Source organism: Dromaius novaehollandiae, chromosome 1 (genome assembly GCF_036370855.1).
Source record: "Dromaius novaehollandiae isolate bDroNov1 chromosome 1, bDroNov1.hap1, whole genome shotgun sequence".
NCBI lineage: Eukaryota > Metazoa > Chordata > Aves > Casuariiformes > Dromaiidae > Dromaius > Dromaius novaehollandiae.
In genome coordinates this window covers 40,205,555-40,223,695 of record NC_088098.1, presented here as the reverse complement: position 1 = coordinate 40,223,695, position 18,141 = coordinate 40,205,555, and the positions used below count along the sequence as shown (strand labels likewise).

The 18,141-nt window shown below is 37.8% G+C and overlaps 1 protein-coding gene across 3 annotated transcripts in view; it reads right to left on the bottom strand.

Moving 5' to 3' along the window:
• The window catches only part of SYT1 (synaptotagmin 1), a 352,931-nt gene that overhangs the window by 227,730 nt on the left and 107,060 nt on the right, over window positions 1-18,141 (bottom strand). For all 3 annotated transcript variants that reach the window (XM_064509482.1, XM_064509467.1, XM_064509475.1), the window contains exon 2: window positions 391-452. The gene's annotated coding sequence lies outside the window, so the exon portion shown is untranslated. The remainder of the gene's footprint in view (window positions 1-390; window positions 453-18,141) is intronic.

Below are 18,141 nucleotides of genomic sequence, written 5' to 3'. Positions count from 1 at the left end.
ACCCAACAGGAACTCACTATACTGACCCAAAATCTAGGCTCTGGTGTGCAAAATTTCAGATGTAAGCAAATGTTAGGGTAATATATTTTTAACTTGGTACTTTCCAGCAACACAATTCACTTTTATGGAGAAGTAAAAGGCAATAGCTGTATTTTCACTATGGGCATCAATGAAGATACACTGCATGGATTATCTGGGCCTCCTACCTTAGATGATTATAGGATGAACAAAAATATACTCCTGTGAAATGAAACTGAGTTGGATAGAAGGCAGGAATGTTCACTACACTAATTTCTTATACTTGTTGAAAGAACTGCAAATAGGGAAAAATACCCAAGATCCAAGTACAAATAATGTTCAAGCTTTAGAGTATGTAATTAGTTCACTTACTATTCACAACACAGATTGTGTGCTTAACTCTCTTCTCTTTGTTTATTCAGGATTCCACGTTCCTGTAGGAAAAACAAATAAATGTATTTATCATCTATGTAAAATAAATGACCTGGTTTCATTCATATCACATGCCATTTTTACATTTAGTTTTGGTTAACTCCAAGATTTAAAGCCCAGGATTTTCAGGAAAGAGTCCAGAAAAGAAGAAAATCCACACAACTCCTTTTCCTTAAAAGACAAAGTTTCCAGTCTTATGTCCTACAACACAAGGAGAAATGGGGAACCCACAGGTTCTGAGGACAAGTATCTTTTGAAACCTGTTACCACATTCTGGGCATCTAAATCACATCTGGACACCTGTGGCTCTCCCCCATTTGGGGAAGGTGACAGGCTTTCACACCTGTGGCAGTGGCAATCCCCCGTTTAAAATTAAATTCTCACACTGTATTAGATTTTGGCCAAATTACCCCATTAGCCTGATGAGTAAAAGAAGAAACCATGTGTACCTCTGACGACAGCCGTAGCCTTTTCCCCCACCCCCTCGCAGGAGAAGCATGGGGACATGCTGCAGAGGGATGTTTGATGCTTCACTCCCACTGTTTCATGCTGGCAATTAGCATAATAACCACTGATCACAGCACACCAGCTGCTGAGCCTTTCTCGGGTGCATTGCAACAGAGGTGAGTTTTAAGGCAGGATTTGAAGGCACACAGCACACTGGCTTTGCAGATTTTTACAAGGAATGATTTCATGAGTAGAGGCAGCATGGGAGAAGAGAGAAAACTGGACTGATGGGCAATACGGCCTGGCAAAACTGGCAGAAACCAATGCCTTAAAACAGGTAAGACATGAAAAAGCAGACAAGATCAAACTATGCAGGCACTTAAATGCAAAGGTGAGTAATTTGTTTGATGCAGTTAAAAAAGAGTCAAATGGATGGTTACCAAGATAGGTGAATATATTTTTACTCTAGGATCAACTTTTCCAGAGAAGGATGAAACTGTCATTACCTAAATTGTCAGCCTACATCACATCAACTCTTACTCTACTCTTTAAAAAAGGCAAACCATGATTCCCTCCAGCATCTCACTCCAAATTAGCCAGGCTACTATCATTAATGACCCAAATAATAAAGGATCCAGAATATAACTGATTTTAAAATCTACTTTTCCCTTCTTTTTTAGTAAGAAATTAATACTGCCTCCCGTATAGTTCTTTCAACATCTGTGATGTCCCAGAAGCCATTCTTCTGTATGCCAATCCACTGAAGAAACCTGTTAGGCAACACATCATGGTTGTTTGAGCTGAGGGCTATATATTCCACGAGTCCGAGGCATACAGTATTATTTTATTAATTTTTAAACCTTTTAAAAACTATATGGGTTAGCTCTTCTGTTTAGCAGCCTATTCTGTTATGTCCTAGACATCAATAAGCAGTTGTGGAGCACTCGAACAACGCTAAATTAGCTGGACAGTGATAGGAAACCCTTGTCTCAAAAAGGGTTTAGAATAACTTAGGTGCTGGTGCAAAACACAGCTGTGGGATCAACTCATTTATTTCCTAGAGTTTGTAACATACCTGAAAATAGCCTTGGCAGGCCTTATACAGCTTGGTGCTCCTTATTAGCTGTAGAAAAATCTATTGATGCAGCTAGTAACAGACCTAATCTGAACTACTGTACTCAAGTATCTCTTGCAAGGGTTTTACCAAAATTTTGCCTCTCCCTGTCATTCAAACCCTCCCAAACTTACGGTTTTGAAATTCAAACACAAATCTGAACTTTTCCTAATCTGCACACACTAAGCTTGGCTCATTGCAGGGATAGGTTCCAGCTAAAAGCCCTAATCCCAACCCTTTTCCCTGCGGTTCAAACCCAGGGTTTTGGTTCAGGTCTCTGTGTGTCTTGCATCGGAATAGAGGTAGCTTCAAGCACCTTAGAGCAATTAACACACACAGTCACACCTGCACTGTGGTACCCTGTCTCAATCTTCCCCTGTTTCTCTAAGCTGTCTATGTCAAGCTGTGTCATATTATTACTGAGCCTTTCTGAAGATTAACTATTTCTTCTGCCGCAGAGACAGAAAATGTAAAAGAAAGAAAAGAGGGATGTTTACTCGAGTATTAATTGGAAATAACTGAACAAAAATACAGGTCACATTCTAGATAGGAGAAGCAAAATTAAGCAAAACCGTGAGAGAGTGGTGCTTCATTAAGTGAAAATAGAGACAGCCTGCCTGCTCTCTTGAAGTTGACAGAGGGAGTTTCTAAAACGTTCAAAAAACATAATGCAGATCTGGAATGAATAAGTAAAAAACAAACAATAAAAATCAACAATAATCCAGAAGACTGCCAACACTCTTTGAAAGGATTTGCAGAGCTAAAAGTAAATAGAAAAGATTCATTTTTGTAGAGAAAGACCAAAAAGTTACAAGAGAATTTCAACTTTCTATTGCTTACTATTAAACACAGGCTATTTTTTTATAAGATGTGTTGGATGATTAATTCGTTCACTCTTAGTTATGGACTTCTATGGGTCCTCAATGCAGGAGATCCACTGAAGTGACAACTATATTTCTAGAGCTACAAACAGTATCTGTCATACTATCAGTATCTTTCACGGCTCAGTTTTCATTTCAATACTATTTGAGAGGGAAGACTTTTTCTCATGAAACCACTGGAAATATCAACAGAAACACATTTTGATATGCCTGAATACATCTTGTAATAACCTGTTGAAGCATAATCTTTCTTTTACAAATGGTATCTACAGAAGACACTTTAGGGCATGCAATTGTGGGGTAAGTAATCATTTAAATGATCTACAACTTTTACTTCAGTTAGTCAAAAGGATATCCAAAAGCAATCAGAACACAGCCTTTTTTAATTAATTCTAAGTTCTCTGTTCCCAGTTACACTTAGTTGTAACCAGTTATGGAAACAGCCTCATTAAGCCACAGAAGAAAAACTGGACCTCTAAAATAAATGAAGCTCAATCAGCCACACTGACCTTAAGAATATGCATCCCTATTTTTCCTCATGCAATGAACTACTACAGCTACTCCACTGCAATCAAGGGAGTTTTTGCAGTTTTTTTTCAGGAAATTCTTTTTTAACTCATATAGAAACAAGAGTAGATCTACATATATTATAGGCAACAAAGAACCTTTTAATATCACAAAATCATGACCAAAATAAGTCCCTTCTGTTATATGCTTCATAATTCACCTTGAACCACATTATGAAAGACGAAAGAGTAGTTGCATCGTAATGAAAGTTTCTTCAAGATCTCTTAGGCCATCTGCAGTGGGGTTTTTTTTTTTAATCTATCATTAGTTTTGTATGTATAGGCAAGAAGAACTGGGCGGTCTTTTCTAAACTGTATGAAGAAACAATTTCTGTCTTTTTAGGATTATGCACTAAACAGTCACGAGTAGTGCATCTGGCTATTTGTCTACTTTTCTCTCTCTTCTTTTCAAAGACTGAGGAATAATATTGCAGAGTCAATATCTATACTCTTGTGCAATAAAAGCTGAAAATATGTGTATACTGCAGTTTAGTGACAGTTCGAGAACACAACTGGACAACATTTTTCTTATGAAGAACTGAAAGCTTTGGAAATCAGTTAGCTTCAGGAGGGGTTTGTTTCTGATAAAGCTGAAACTTCTCCCAAGTTTGCTGAGGAGTTTTTTAACTGTCTATCAAACCTGAGGATATCCCTTTATGTGGCCTATGTGGGAGGCTTTGAATAAGGTTCACTTGGAAATTTTGGGTTGCAAAGTCAAATATATAAACCAAAGGTCAAACTTAAAACGGTGGGTGAAAGCCTGCTCAATTTACACAGCCTTAAAACCCAGCTTTAGTAGTGTTAGAAACAAAAATGGGAATTTCAAATTTTATTCTCAGCCTTAGAATCATTTATGAGAGAGAAAGTCAGATTAATTGAAAGTGGAAGTAATATAGTATTATGAATCGACTGACGTCCTGTAAAACATAAAACTGACATCTAGGAAAATGAGGCTAGCATTTGATTATGAAGTATAAATTATCTAATAAACCAGTACATAGTCTGGATAATTTCTAGTTGCATAATGTGCAACAAATTAAATGTATTTTGAGAAAATGGAGTTGTGGGCATTTATTAATTGCTTCACATATCAAAAGAGAAATTGTCCTACATTATCAACTTCAAAATCCTTGGTCATATGCATAGTCTAATATTTTATAGGCTTAATTTGCTCAACATGAACTTTTTACTGTGAGTAACATTGATTTTGTTGAAGCCTCAAATAAGTCACAGAACAGATCTGAGGATTAGTTTAGATGAGATTTAAAGCACACACTGTGAATCCCTATACAACCATCACTTAAAACACTATCCGTTCAGGCCCAGATGGATTGCTATGGCAACAGAATCCCAAATATCAGGTTTGTAACTAGCAAAAATGTAAATTATTGATGAACTCCAAGTTGTCTCCCTTGGACACCCTCCTATTCAAATACCAAACCTTATGGTTAGAGTACAGAGAAAAGGTTGATATGCAATTTTCCCAGCCCAGTGAGCACTAATCCCAAAGGATTTCATTAAATCTTTTGGCTTAAATTTTTATTCTTGGAACAGCAGTCAGCAAGGAGGGATTACATTAAAACAGGCACTATTGAGGTCATTACTGACTGAACTCAGGCCTGTAATATAACAAAACAAGAACCAATTTTAAACACACCCCCACAAGAAAGACTAAATAGCACTCATTTAAATTACCACATTTTAGATGACAGCAGTCTTCCTCTCACACCCACCCGCTGCCTTCTTGCTAATAAGCAATGATGGAGTGCAGTACAGAAGAGGAGAAAACAATATACATGTTCCTTGATAAACAGGCACACGTATGGTTGTTCAGGTGACAGTGCATAAACAAGTGAGTTGCAGAATGATGAATGGAAGGAGGCTCAGTAGTCTTAGATATTCTCTAAATCAAAAATCCAGAGTAAAAAGTTCTCTAGCAAACAAGCAAACCAGAAAAAAAGCATTTTTTTTTGGTGATCTTTATTGCAAATTTGCTAAAAAATCTGGTAACTAGCCACTTTAACTATGGAATAAATACTAGTAGGAAAGCTGAGCACTTCTATGGACCCCTTCTTTGAAAGCCTCTCAACTGTATACAGAATGGGATTAACTCAGTGAGTGCCAAACAAAGACACTCACATTTTGGACTACAACAGTCCACAGGGTTTTAAAACAACCGAAAGACAGCAGATCCAGTCTACATATTTTCAAAAATAAAATAAAATAAATAAATATTTTTTGAAAATTCTCAGAGGTGTGCCTGCCATTAGATGTCAGTGCGCAGGGAAGGCAGGTAGCAAACTTGAGCCCTCAAGACCTTGTTACCAGCATCTCTGTCCTCTCAAAACTAGGAGGAGAAACCAGGACACAAAGCGAGGACCTTTGTGGAGACAGGGAACAAGTACATGGATGCATGCTCCTGGCTTGCTTAAGAAGCAAGGTTACCTCCCCTTCTTTGGAGGGCAAGGAAACAGGTATTGAAACATAAATGAAAGAGAAAAGATAGAGCAATAAAGACAAAAAGCCATTTTTTAAGAGAAGGGAGAAATTTAGGGCGACACAGCACAAAAAATAAAATATAGTAGAAGAGTAAACAGAGAAAAGCAATCAAAATGAAGGGACACACAAAGAGGGAGTAAAAAACTGGTTGTGGCAGGCACAGAAAGCCAACAAGGAGGCAGTCAAAATGGAGAGTGATGAGCCTGAACAGTGGAGCAGGAGAGAAAAAGCTATATGCTGCTCCTCCAAAGGCAGGAGATCCTGTTTCTCTGCAGGGGAACAGTACAAAATTCTCCCCATAAGAAAATGAAGCTGAAAGATACTGAGTGGACCACTTGCTCCCTTTCTGACAGGGCAGGAGAAATGCTCCCAGCCTCATTCACACGTGTCAGCATTTGCTTGGCATGGTACATCCAGGCCGAGGTCCAGGGGAGTGGCGGTTTGGACAGCCATCTAAATTTACAGATGTTATCTACACTGCAAACTCTCTCAGGTCTTGACAATACCTAAATACTACAGCCCACAGTTTAGCAGAATACACGTAGGGTCACTGTGGCCTAAAATTAAAACCAGCATTTACCCCCAGCTTTCTCTGCCTCTTTGCTCTGCTGCTTGGCCACCCCACTTTGTGCCCTACCTGGCTCCCAGTTTGAGGCATTTCTCTGCTTAGCAAAGCATTCTCTTTATTGGAGAATTTGTCTCCGGGAGTATTTTTTAACAATACTGGCAACAAGGCTAATATTTTGGCCTCTGTTTACTTGTATTTAGTTACCTACTGCCTAGTATTCAAACGTGCTGCTCATCCATTGCTTCCCCAAAATTTTAGTTCTAAGCAGACTAAAGATCCAACGGTTACAACACTGTGGAGATTCTGCGGTCGTCTTTTCATCGGAAACTGTCCTGTCTTACTGCTCCAGGTTCACCTACTTGCTTTTCCTCCACACCTTCATCTGCCATAGTGTGTTTCTGCTATACAAAACTCATATGCAGATTTAACAGTAGCTGATAGGTGCTCCTCAAGCATCTTGGCCTGTCACTGCCAGCTGCTTGATGCTTCTCAGTTTCACAACTTCTGTTTCTCCTATTAGCACTGCCCAGGACATGCTTTGTTGCCCTACATGTTTCTCATTCCTGGGAGATGCAAATCTCCTGCTGCTCATCAACAACCTTTTGCAATTTCTTCATTATCCTCAGGCTTGGTTTGATGTCAAAAGAGCCCTCTACTCTGATATCTGAATGAACCATGCTTAGGTCAGTATCATAACTTCAAGATCAATAAACAACTCGTGAATGAGTGGGCACTACAAGATTCCCTTTTCTTGAAAGACGACCTATTAACAGTGATAATATTAGTAGTGTCACCTATCATGGTTTAAGTTTAAAAATAAGCCAAAGGTACTGTATGGCCAATGACAGTATAGTCACAATTAGTATGTGAATCAACTTGAGCTTATGTTCTTATGACGACTCTTGTCCATATGCAGGAATCCCAAAGGATCAGATTTCTTGAGAGCATTAGCATTTTCCCTAGTTTCTATCCAGGACAATATATGTCTTCTCCTCTACTACATGTATTTTGTAGTGGAACAAATATAATTCTAGTGTATACATGGGATGTCGGATGTGCCAGAGATATGGATGTATACCAAATGTGACATAGACTCCCAGAAAATCTTTGCATGTGACAGACAGTCAAAGCAGACAAGTTGGATATGTTCACACTATATAGGGATACTCCAACAATTTTGTTGCATCTGCCATTTAGTAATTATGAAACTGCTCTGGCAAGACTCTCCACAGTGCATAGCTTGCTATTCTTGCTTTGTGATTGCTGGGTATGTCTCTGCCATTTTCTTAGAAAATAATAGAATTTTCAGTCTTTACATGAAGCACATGTTCTTGTATTTGCAGATATAAACACACAAGAATACTATTAACATTTATAAGAAGCCCTAAGAAGATTATACAACAAAAGGTAACTTCATTTTCCTAAGAGAAACTTTTCAGGACATCAGCTGAAACAACCAGCACTCATAACATGACACTTCATTGAGTTTAATCCCAAATATTTTCTGTATCTCCTAGACAAAAAGAGAAAGAGCTGCCACTATCTTTTGAATCATTTCCCAACAAAGAAATCCAGCCCTTCCCAAGTTGCTTCATAAAACTACTTGAAACAAAAGGGAAACCAGATTTCATTATATGAAATGGTAAGAAAATAGTCCTAGCAAAAATTGATTTCAGAAGTCATATTCAGGTTACTTGCTACAGCTATTGACCAAAGATTTATTCAGAAGCATAATGAAGGTTATTAGTCAGTCTCCCAAATCCTTCCTAGAAAGATAACATAGACCTTCCCATTAGAGGGAACTAACACAAGTCATCTAACTATAATCATTTATAAGAACTTCAGTACCTTCAATATTTGGCTGTATTTCAGTGTTTAGAGATTCAATATCTAGTTGCTTTTATCACAGCACAAAGGAATCAGCTGCAATATCCACTGCAGGAAGTGATTATATGTTATATAATGCTGCTGATCGTTTTGTTCTGAAAGTTTGGCGTGAGGGTCTTTTAATTTATTTATTTCTCAATTCTACTTTACAACAAAGCACTAATTCGGGCCAGCAATTCATCCATGAAACCTGATACTGAGTAGCACCTGAGCAGATTAAGCAATGTCGTCCTACGGGTAAGTTGTTTTCATGGCCTTTCTGTATTACTCTAAGGAGACTCAGAGTACCAACTTCCATTTCTGCTGGCCATCTAAATGTATCACTTGAAAAAAAAATTGTTTAGAGTAAGAGAAAACCCTAAGCAGACTTATTCCGAAGTTCACCTGGATATGTGCGCTATGAAATGATAAGTCACTGTGGGTATAGTGGTAATCTGCATTTTCTCTCATACACTGTAAGTTTTATTCCTGATACTGGTTTAATTCTCCTAAAGAAAATTATTAAAAAGAAATATAAAAGTCTACCAAACCTAAATACAAACAAAACCAAGTCACCCTCTACTTTTACTAGTCCAAGTAGTCGTAGTTAGATTTCTGGCAAGCAACAAGCCAAATTCTGTAAAAACAGGTATATCAGTTTCTAAAGCTGCCATCCACGAAAACGTTATTTGCTCTGCATCTACCATGCAACATTCTGTCTTACACCACCTGCTCTCTGCTCCTGTTCATTTTTCTTTAACTGTCTGGGAGCTTCATATCACAAGACAACTGTTTTTTTCCTTTCATGTGAAATTTCAGTGCTGTCATGGTCAGAATTAACTTAAAAAAAATATTAACAAACAAGAGAAGGAAATGTCAAAAACTTAATGAAGATTCTTCTCTATAGGAAGAGATGAAACATTGTCTCTTTTTGTGGTCAGCAGCAGCAAAGAATGAAAATCTGAAAATCTGTAACCAAAGTGGAAACCACTGATTATTTAAACTAGTACTGTATCGGATTAATAATAGAATCACTATAGAAAATAAATATATTTGAAGATTTAAAATATTTTTCTGGCTACAGTATATAATGCTTTATTAATCCAAATTTATCAAAAATTTGATTACTAATTATTAGCATTAAATGACCTTCATCATACAAAACAGCAAATAATCAGCATCAGTGAAAGTACTTTACATCCTCATGGCCAGAGAATTAGGATAGCAAAATCACGGGCAATTAGTTAAGAATCCAAAATGTTTGCAACCTTCTAACTTTTTTTTTAAAAAAATGACTGTGCTATTTCCATCTTTGTTACAGTTGTCAAAAGAATGGATTACTATTACAAGTCTGTTGTATAATCATCTTCATGTCTGTTGGAAAATATGAATTCATCTTGTTCCATCTTCTTTTTCATCCTCAGCATATTAGACTACTACTCCTCCTTGCAGTTACTCAAAAAAGCTTAAACAATTGTTAAAAATAGCATTTTGATAAGCTAATGATTCTACAGCACAAATACAGAAGCCAAAAAGAAAATGGACTACCATGAAATAACAGGATTTGGTGGAGATACCCCTGGAATTTAGAGAATTGAACAGAGCAGATTTTGTAAAATTGTCTGTTATATTTACGTTTGTCACATTTTTCAAAGCCTACTTCTGACACTGCCAAGTGTCCTTCATATTTAGTACTGTCCAGAATTTTTTTTCGGTGATCGTCATTGTAGCAGATAGCACTGTCTCCTGGGAGGAGCAGAATATAGCACCATTACAGAAGTAAAAATCAAATGCGGTACTCAGTATGGCTAGACCTCAAAGAAGTAATGAGATGATCAGTCAGTAGATCTTTCTGCTTCTTCAGTGCTTTTCCTTTTGCCTAGACAGAGAGAAGCAATCACACAGATACCAACAAACAAACCAAACAAAATAAAAAAAATGTGAGCCAAAAGCATTGCCTATGTAATAAAATATGTGAATGCCAAGAGCAAGGCAAACGAGTTTACAGTCAGGCTACAACATGCTGGAGAAGCTTATATAACCTAAATTGTAAGAGTGAACCTTGGATGACAAATGCCAATAGCCTGTGAGAAGTACTGGATGAGTATATTATATGCAATATATGTTGCAAATGCTACCTCAATTCTCAGAAGCTGCGAAGCCAACTCAGCAGTCCATCCAGGGTCTCTTACCTCTTACCCCTTCGACCTGGCAGGCTGTGCAAGCAAGAGGAGAATTGGTCCTCAGAGCAAAGCGCAGGAGGTGCTGTCTTTGTGCAGCGTGGCAAAGTCATGCCGCTTTCCCTAGCTGGTAGCACAAAGTATCTGGCCACCTTGGCTTCCTTATCTGACCAATAAATTGGTTAGGGTTGGCCTGTGCAACAAAAGTAAAATTCTCCTCTCATATGGAAGCACAGTGAAAGCTTTAGTTACCCCACTGCAGCTGGGATTTGGACTTAAATTAGTAATGCTATTATGTCATATAAGGAAGGCACTTCAGTATCTTAGGACTTATTTCTTTACATTATGTACACACACCTCACAAATGTGGATGATTTTGCCATCCTAGAGGCGAAACTTTGAAGCATCGTGACTGCTTTCATCTTGAAACTAGAAGCAAAAAACTACAGACTGGGGGATTAAGGCAGACCTTCTTTTAATCAGCCAGGTGTTACCCTGGGCTGTGACAGAAGAGCTTAACAGTCAGTCCTTGCAGATTATATACAAAGATATTATTACAAAATGCAAGATAAAAGACAAGTGGTAGTTTTGCAAGTCTACATGAAAGGAAAAAAGGAACCATCAACTCCACATTCAGAAAATCTGATAGCCTAATCAAAAAGTAGCACATGATACTTTGCAGAGTATCTAGGTACAGATGGCTAGGAACATTAAAGAGGCAGTTATGGTTATTGTTCCTTACATAGTGGAGTAAAGAAAAGACATCTTGATATTGTGTTTGGCTATAAAATCAACTTCCTCAGCTAGATATTGCCAGAAGGAATCTACTGGAAATCTCTATTCAGTGAAAATCAAATAATTACCTTGTAATTTTCACCTCATGTGTCACATTTAATGTCAGCATCTCTGTATCAGAGAAAATTCAAGAGAGCTCTATTTGAAATCCCTAAAAACCCCATATGGCAAATATTTTCATTGGGCTACTTTTGTTAATATTGCTAAGCATTCTAGATATTCCAATATTTTGTAGACCCAAATGTTTAACCCAAACAACCATTTAATTTAATCTTCCTATCCATCTTGAGGAATCCTGTTAAGCTTTTGATTATTAGATTCTCTCAGGTATAGCTTACTCCGACCTACCTTTAGCCACTTCATAAAAACTACTGATTTGCACTCAAATAGCATACTGGAGCAGTTTGAAGGGAAAAACCATTTGTTCTGTCTCAGCTGATGTATGGAGTAATTTTCTGAGATTCTTTCATTGCAATTTGCAAACACATTAGCAAAGACTATAAAACAAAAGCAATCTGTACTACCCATGGCCCAGAAGAGGCAGAAGCAGAAAGTTAGAAAACATAACGGATGTCTGAATCATCTTGAGGCTGAGACACACTCTACCTCAACACAGAAAATTGTTACCCAAAATGTGTTGCATTTATTTTTCTAACGGACAAACCAAGCCTGGCCACTGAGCACCAAATACTGCAATACACTCTTAAAACAGGCTGTATTAGATGTTTTAAAAGGGGCCCAGAGATGGAAAACTTAACAGCAGACAATTCAGAGGAGCAACACTGCGATTATTTTACAAGACTTCTTCTAGCCTCTTTTTCCAGTCCCTTCAGTTTCGTCCCCAATTCTGTATTCAGCCTAGCTCTGGAAGGGGATTTATTTCCCTTCCTTCTTTCTCTATCAAACTGCTATACCGCCATAGACCTTAGAGCAACCCCAAAAGCAGGAAGCTGCTCAACACTGAAACACTAAAGTTCTCTATGGAATAATCCAAAACAGAGTTTAGCAGCACACACTAGGCAGGTTTTGGGGTGCTTTTTTTAAAGGAAGCATATGTAAAGGAATAAACTGTAAGTAGGAAGGTGTATTTGTATAATCCATTTATAGATAGCAAGGGATAATGACGGACATCAGTAAGCAGAATGATTGTTTCAGCACCTCTCAGCAAGGATTTTAAACAAATCAAGTAAACACCACATGATGTATCTAAAATTGTATTTCAGCATCTGGCAAAAAGGAAATATCTGTTAAAGATCATCTAGTTCAAGGAAGCCCTTAATAAGAGTTTCTGTAAAAAGAGAATTTGAAATTGCCTGTCAACAAATCAGGAGATGCCCTTTCTGAAGCTGACAGGTGCTTTTTGGCATTAATGTGATGACCATAAATACTTCTTTGCACAGGGTACAATCAATTGCTTTAATCAATTTCTACTTTCGCTCATGAAGTATGCAATTTTCTAATCTACGCTTTCCAGTGACATTAAATATGCATGTTCAGCAAACTCTGGCAAAGCAGACTGTCAGTTTCTCTTCCTTTTGACAAAAATCAGCATTCTGCCTATAAGGTTACAGTCTTGTCTCAAGAACAACTGCTTAGGCTAAATTAATTCTCCTAGAATACAATAACATAGTCCACTGCAGTGTCAGCCTTTAGCAAAGCTCTGTAATACATGGAGACTTTAGGATGCACTGTGAAATTGCTTTATGAAAAGTACAACCCGACAGCTTAAAATGGGAACATTAGGAATGCATTCAGGTGTGTGGATACATATCAATAAATTCTTAGTCAAACATATTTGTTATTTTTTTTTAAGTTCAGTCCATGCATTAGGAAATTCAAGGCAGTATTACTATAAAATGAGACTGCATAGGATAAGAAACCAATTTCTCTCTTTAGAGAAGATGATAAAATACCAAAGAAATAAATGTCTCCTCCTCTGATCCTAGTTTCATGTGTTCCCTCTCTGTTGAGCTTTCTCTCCTCATTCTCCACCTCTTCATATACGAAAAGGGGCTTCAAATGGAGTTGAGGCTTGCCCTTCTTTGCATCTAGATAGTTCCTTTGAGTAAATAGTAAGAAACTTCTTTAAATTACTTCTATATGAATCTTATAACACCCTTAAGAATAGGTGAAAAAGAAGCTGAGACAGGATAAGTTATCCTAACTGCAAAGCAATTCTGCATGATATGAAAATCCAGATGTACAGTCTTATCACTTAAACAGTGCTCTCTCCTAAATGTGAATTTGCAATGAGATACAACAACAAAATAGACCAATGTGACTTCTGGTCTTCCAACACGTATCTTTCATGCGTATTACAGGCTATACTCTTATCTTGGCCTGCTGAGAAAATGTTTCTGCCTTTAGTTTTTGCTGTGTCAATGTGAAAAAATGAACCATTTGAACAGATCACTGAAAATGCTGACAAAAGCAAAGAGGACCCTTAAAAGACAGATTTTGGGGAAACTAGGCAGACAGATAGTACTGGGTAAAAAAGTAGGCTAAAAAAAGAGTAGAAAGTATCTGAGAGATGAAAGTTTAGACATTATTTGAGATATGACCAATTCTATTATGCTTAGTTATGCACTTACGGTGCATAACTAAGCATAATAGAATAGAATGGGGAAAGAAAGCACTGGCTGGATAAACCCTTCTTTTCGCTCTGAAATACTTTAAGGCAAACAGTAAAGTTCAGCTATGCATGAAATTTAAATCTGGATGAGGAAAAGTATGAGAAAGGATATAGTTAGAACCACACTGCATTAGTAGAAAGGAGGACTAGTTGAACTAAATGTCTATTTTTATTGTTTCCATCTTTCCTCTCGGTGAATACCAAGCTATTATTGTGGAGGCAAGTGGAACTACAAAAATTAATACAGGGTTAGAAGTCAAGAATTCTGGAGCTATAATCCTGGACTAGTCACTGACTTGCTCTGATACCATGTGTAAATCACTGTTCAGTTTCTCTACTAATAATGCAGAGATGATAATAGCCAACTCATGAAGGAGCCTGGAAGATTAATCAGACTGTGTAGCACTTTGAATACCAGATGCCACATTTTAAATTTCGTGGAGTACTTCTACGGATCAGACCTATAGGACTGAGTTTTAGTTAATGTCTACAAAAAAGTTTACTTCCGTAGGAGAGAATCAAAGAAACACTCAGTGTTTTCTAAAATTTCACCTTTAATTACTAATCTGTTTGCCATGGGGACTGAATGTTTGCATCTCTGGGACTGTGTTTGATTTCCAGATTTAAATTGGAGGACAGTCTGAGTTCTCCTTTGGCCCTAAGGCTTTAAGACTGCTTTTTAAAGCATTGTAAAACATATATATTAACTTTTTTTATCCCTCTGTTCACTTGTTGTACCATCTTGTTTTGCAAAATTCTTTGAAGCTGCAAGGGCCTTTTACTGTTCATCTGAAGAGGGCTCATCACAGTTGACTCTCTGGGTGAGACTGTATTACAAGGAAATGATATATGTTTACCCTACTAAATGCAAAAGAGGCAGCTCTTTAACCAGTACAGTAAAGAAGCAAGGAATTATTCAACCTGAGAGTAAATGTATTTGTGGAGAAGTATAAACAAAGATGAAGTACTACAGAGCCAAAGGACTGCAAGACGATTAACAGTATTTGCTGTCAGTTGGCAGCATTTACTGGCTTGCTTAAGCATAATAAAGTAAATTCAATGACAATTCTGAATTGTTTTACTCTTCCATGTTTCACTCTCACAGAGAATTTGTTTTTTTACTTACTGTTTTTTTTTTGGGGGGGTTGCAACTCACACTTACTACTTTAAGTAAATAAAATACTAAGATACAGAATTTTTATCTTCAGGAGCACTAAACAAAATCACACTACATTATGTATGGGCACATATCTGTATTGGCAGATGTGTGTGCCTTTGTCAAGGAGTATTCAGTCAGCCATACAGGCCCCCTTTCCTCACCTGGCACCCTCCCAACATCATGCTCCAACCCTATTGCATGTAGCCATTCTCAATTTATTTGGGGATTTTCAGTTATGAACTAGAGTGCATTAAACAAGGATTAGATAAAGTCAATGCATACGCTTATGACAGATGTACATTATATACTTTATATGTTTAAAAGATTGAGACAGAACTATTTACTTTAGATAGCACACTGGAGTCCAGCTAGGATGTGCATACAACTGAACCTGGGTATAAACATCATCTTAAAAATCTGTGTCATTTACACATATATAGGAAGGTATAGTGTTTAGAATATGATTATGTGTCATATTGCATTACAAAACATATGCTGTCAAAGGACCACCCATATCTGGGATGCTGAGGTTTATTTTGGTCACACAGCATTGATCTACACAAGGGAAGCAGGGAGATGATCCCAATCTAAAAGCGTCCAGGGTAGCAGTGAAAAACTTATATCATTCTGTGGAAAACCAGTGAAGCCCTTCATGCTAGGGCTATATGAAAACCTTCAGATAGGTTGCTCTGCTGTTGTGAAATAGTAACCTCAACAAACACCATGTCATTCATGGCATCAGAATAACAGAGGAAGATGATGTGCTCCAGCACTGGATGTAACAGACAGAGATGGAGTGACAGACATTATCTAACGGAGGTTCTACCCCTTTATTTTGCCTCAACTCCCTCTGAAGTTGAAGTCTTGAGCAATGTAAGAAAAAAAGAGAGTGAAAGACATTGTCATTTATAGTAATAACTACCTTGGCAGGAGGCAAAAAGTTTGTGCTGCAGGAGTATAGGAACATCTCTTTTGGAGGTCTGCTAAGTATATTGATTTGGCATATTCTGTATCACAAGCCTGTTTATTAAAAACAGCACATTATTTGCACTAGTCTTCCAAATGCCAGTATAAAATTTCATGTCTGAAATTTTTGATTTAACATAATAAATACAAATAATAACTTTCTACTTTTACCATTACAGTACTGAGGTCAAGTGAATAGTTCCTTTCAAATAAGGAAGAAGCCAGAAACAAATTCAGTTATCAGCTGTCAGTTATTACCTGTGCATCAAGAGTTTATCTATCTGCAATACTACGCAGAGAAACACAAATCTAATCAAACTTAGGTACCATATATCATGGTTTCCTGCCTGAAAGTAAGAGGTAGACCTGCACTGGAGATGGCAGTACCAATAAACCTGCTGTCAAGGATATCGGCATTTTACCGTGAAGGAAGGTGGCAAAGGACATGTAGCATCCTAAGGTTACAAAGGCAAGGCAAACGGGTCCAGTTCAGCTGGGTCAACCCAGTAGGAAGGATTTCTGCCTCTGTTGGCTCCAGGGATAGCACTGAGCTGGCCAGAGCACTGACTTCAGCTGCGCCTTAGTAATGAAGACTTACCTGATTTGAAAATTTTGATAGAGCATGGAAAAAAAAAAAACCCTCCCTGATGATCAAACCCACTACAGAAATGGAGAGTCTAATATTTTCTGGCTGGGACAGTCTAATTCATCCTGCTGCTTAGTTCAAGCTACCTTTTTCAAAGCTAAGCCTGGCAGCTCTGCGTAACATTACAGTGTGATATCGATGTGAGATGACAAAGAATGAAACGAGAAGGTCCCAAGACTTCCAGTGGTTACCAAGGAACTGTACCAGAACATGGAAATGAACTATCCCAGGACAAAGAAGGGATCACCCAACTGTAGCCTCCTGCAATCACAAACAACCCTAGGAGAGACACCTGGGGAAGAAGGGCCTTAAAGAATATTCTGCACATTGCCAAGACTACAAGCCACAGAACACGTCCTACTACCCTATCTTGACACCTTTCAGAGGTGCAAAATACCAAATAAACCTCTAAGACACTCAAAGAACGCCAGAAAGCTCAAGAACACCACAGATGTGCTACGGCTTTGCAGTAACAAAGAACGTTAGTTGAAAATGCCCAGATGATAGCTTTGTGGGGATGGGAGCTCTCTACTTTTTCTACTTTTTCTACTGTCTCTTTCTACTATTTAGAGGGAAAGGGAATACAAAGAGGTGGTGTTTGTATTAGCTTTGCACTTCTACAGTGTAGCTCTTGAGAATTTCTATTCAGCTCAGTGAAAAGGTGGAGGGCCTGGGTCACTTCTCCATTTTCTAATATGGTTCAGTAAAACTGGTCCATGCAATTTTCATACATCATTATCATTACGTTGCATCCCACAGCTTCCTTTGTGCCTTACACTGGCTCTCTGTTCCTTCCCCTAGGTAATCCTCCTCCTCATTTTTAAGGAGTTATTAAACTACATTTGGTTTGTTGGCTATACGTTTTGGCAGGTTAACTTCATTCACTGCTCAGTTCTAAGTATACACTTCTCCCCAGATCAAGAAACAGCTATCAACTTTTTATTTATCCACTTTAGCATGATCAGAAGGCATTTTCCTGTGAGATGTCAAATTCCCTAAACAATAGCTATAGCTTGTGGAGAGATAAAGACACTCAGCTAGATGCTTAAGCACATACTCTGCTACTTTTAGTAGTCTGTAAACCTCTGAGACTACTTCTGTGTGTAAAATTAAACATATGTTTATATAACTGAATCAGTGAACAGTCCTCACAGTAAGGCTAGGAGAGAGCCATAATGTTAAAATCTGGTGACGCATCTGACAATAAATCAGCCAGAAAATCACAGCATTTTAATTATGCTTTGCTCTTCTGCTCAGGGATGCTTACACTTTTGAATTTTGATGGTTGCATGTTAATTGAATTCTGTACATGGCTCAAGCATGTCCTGGGACAGGTAATCTTTGTCATGCATTATTATCTTGCACTATCAGA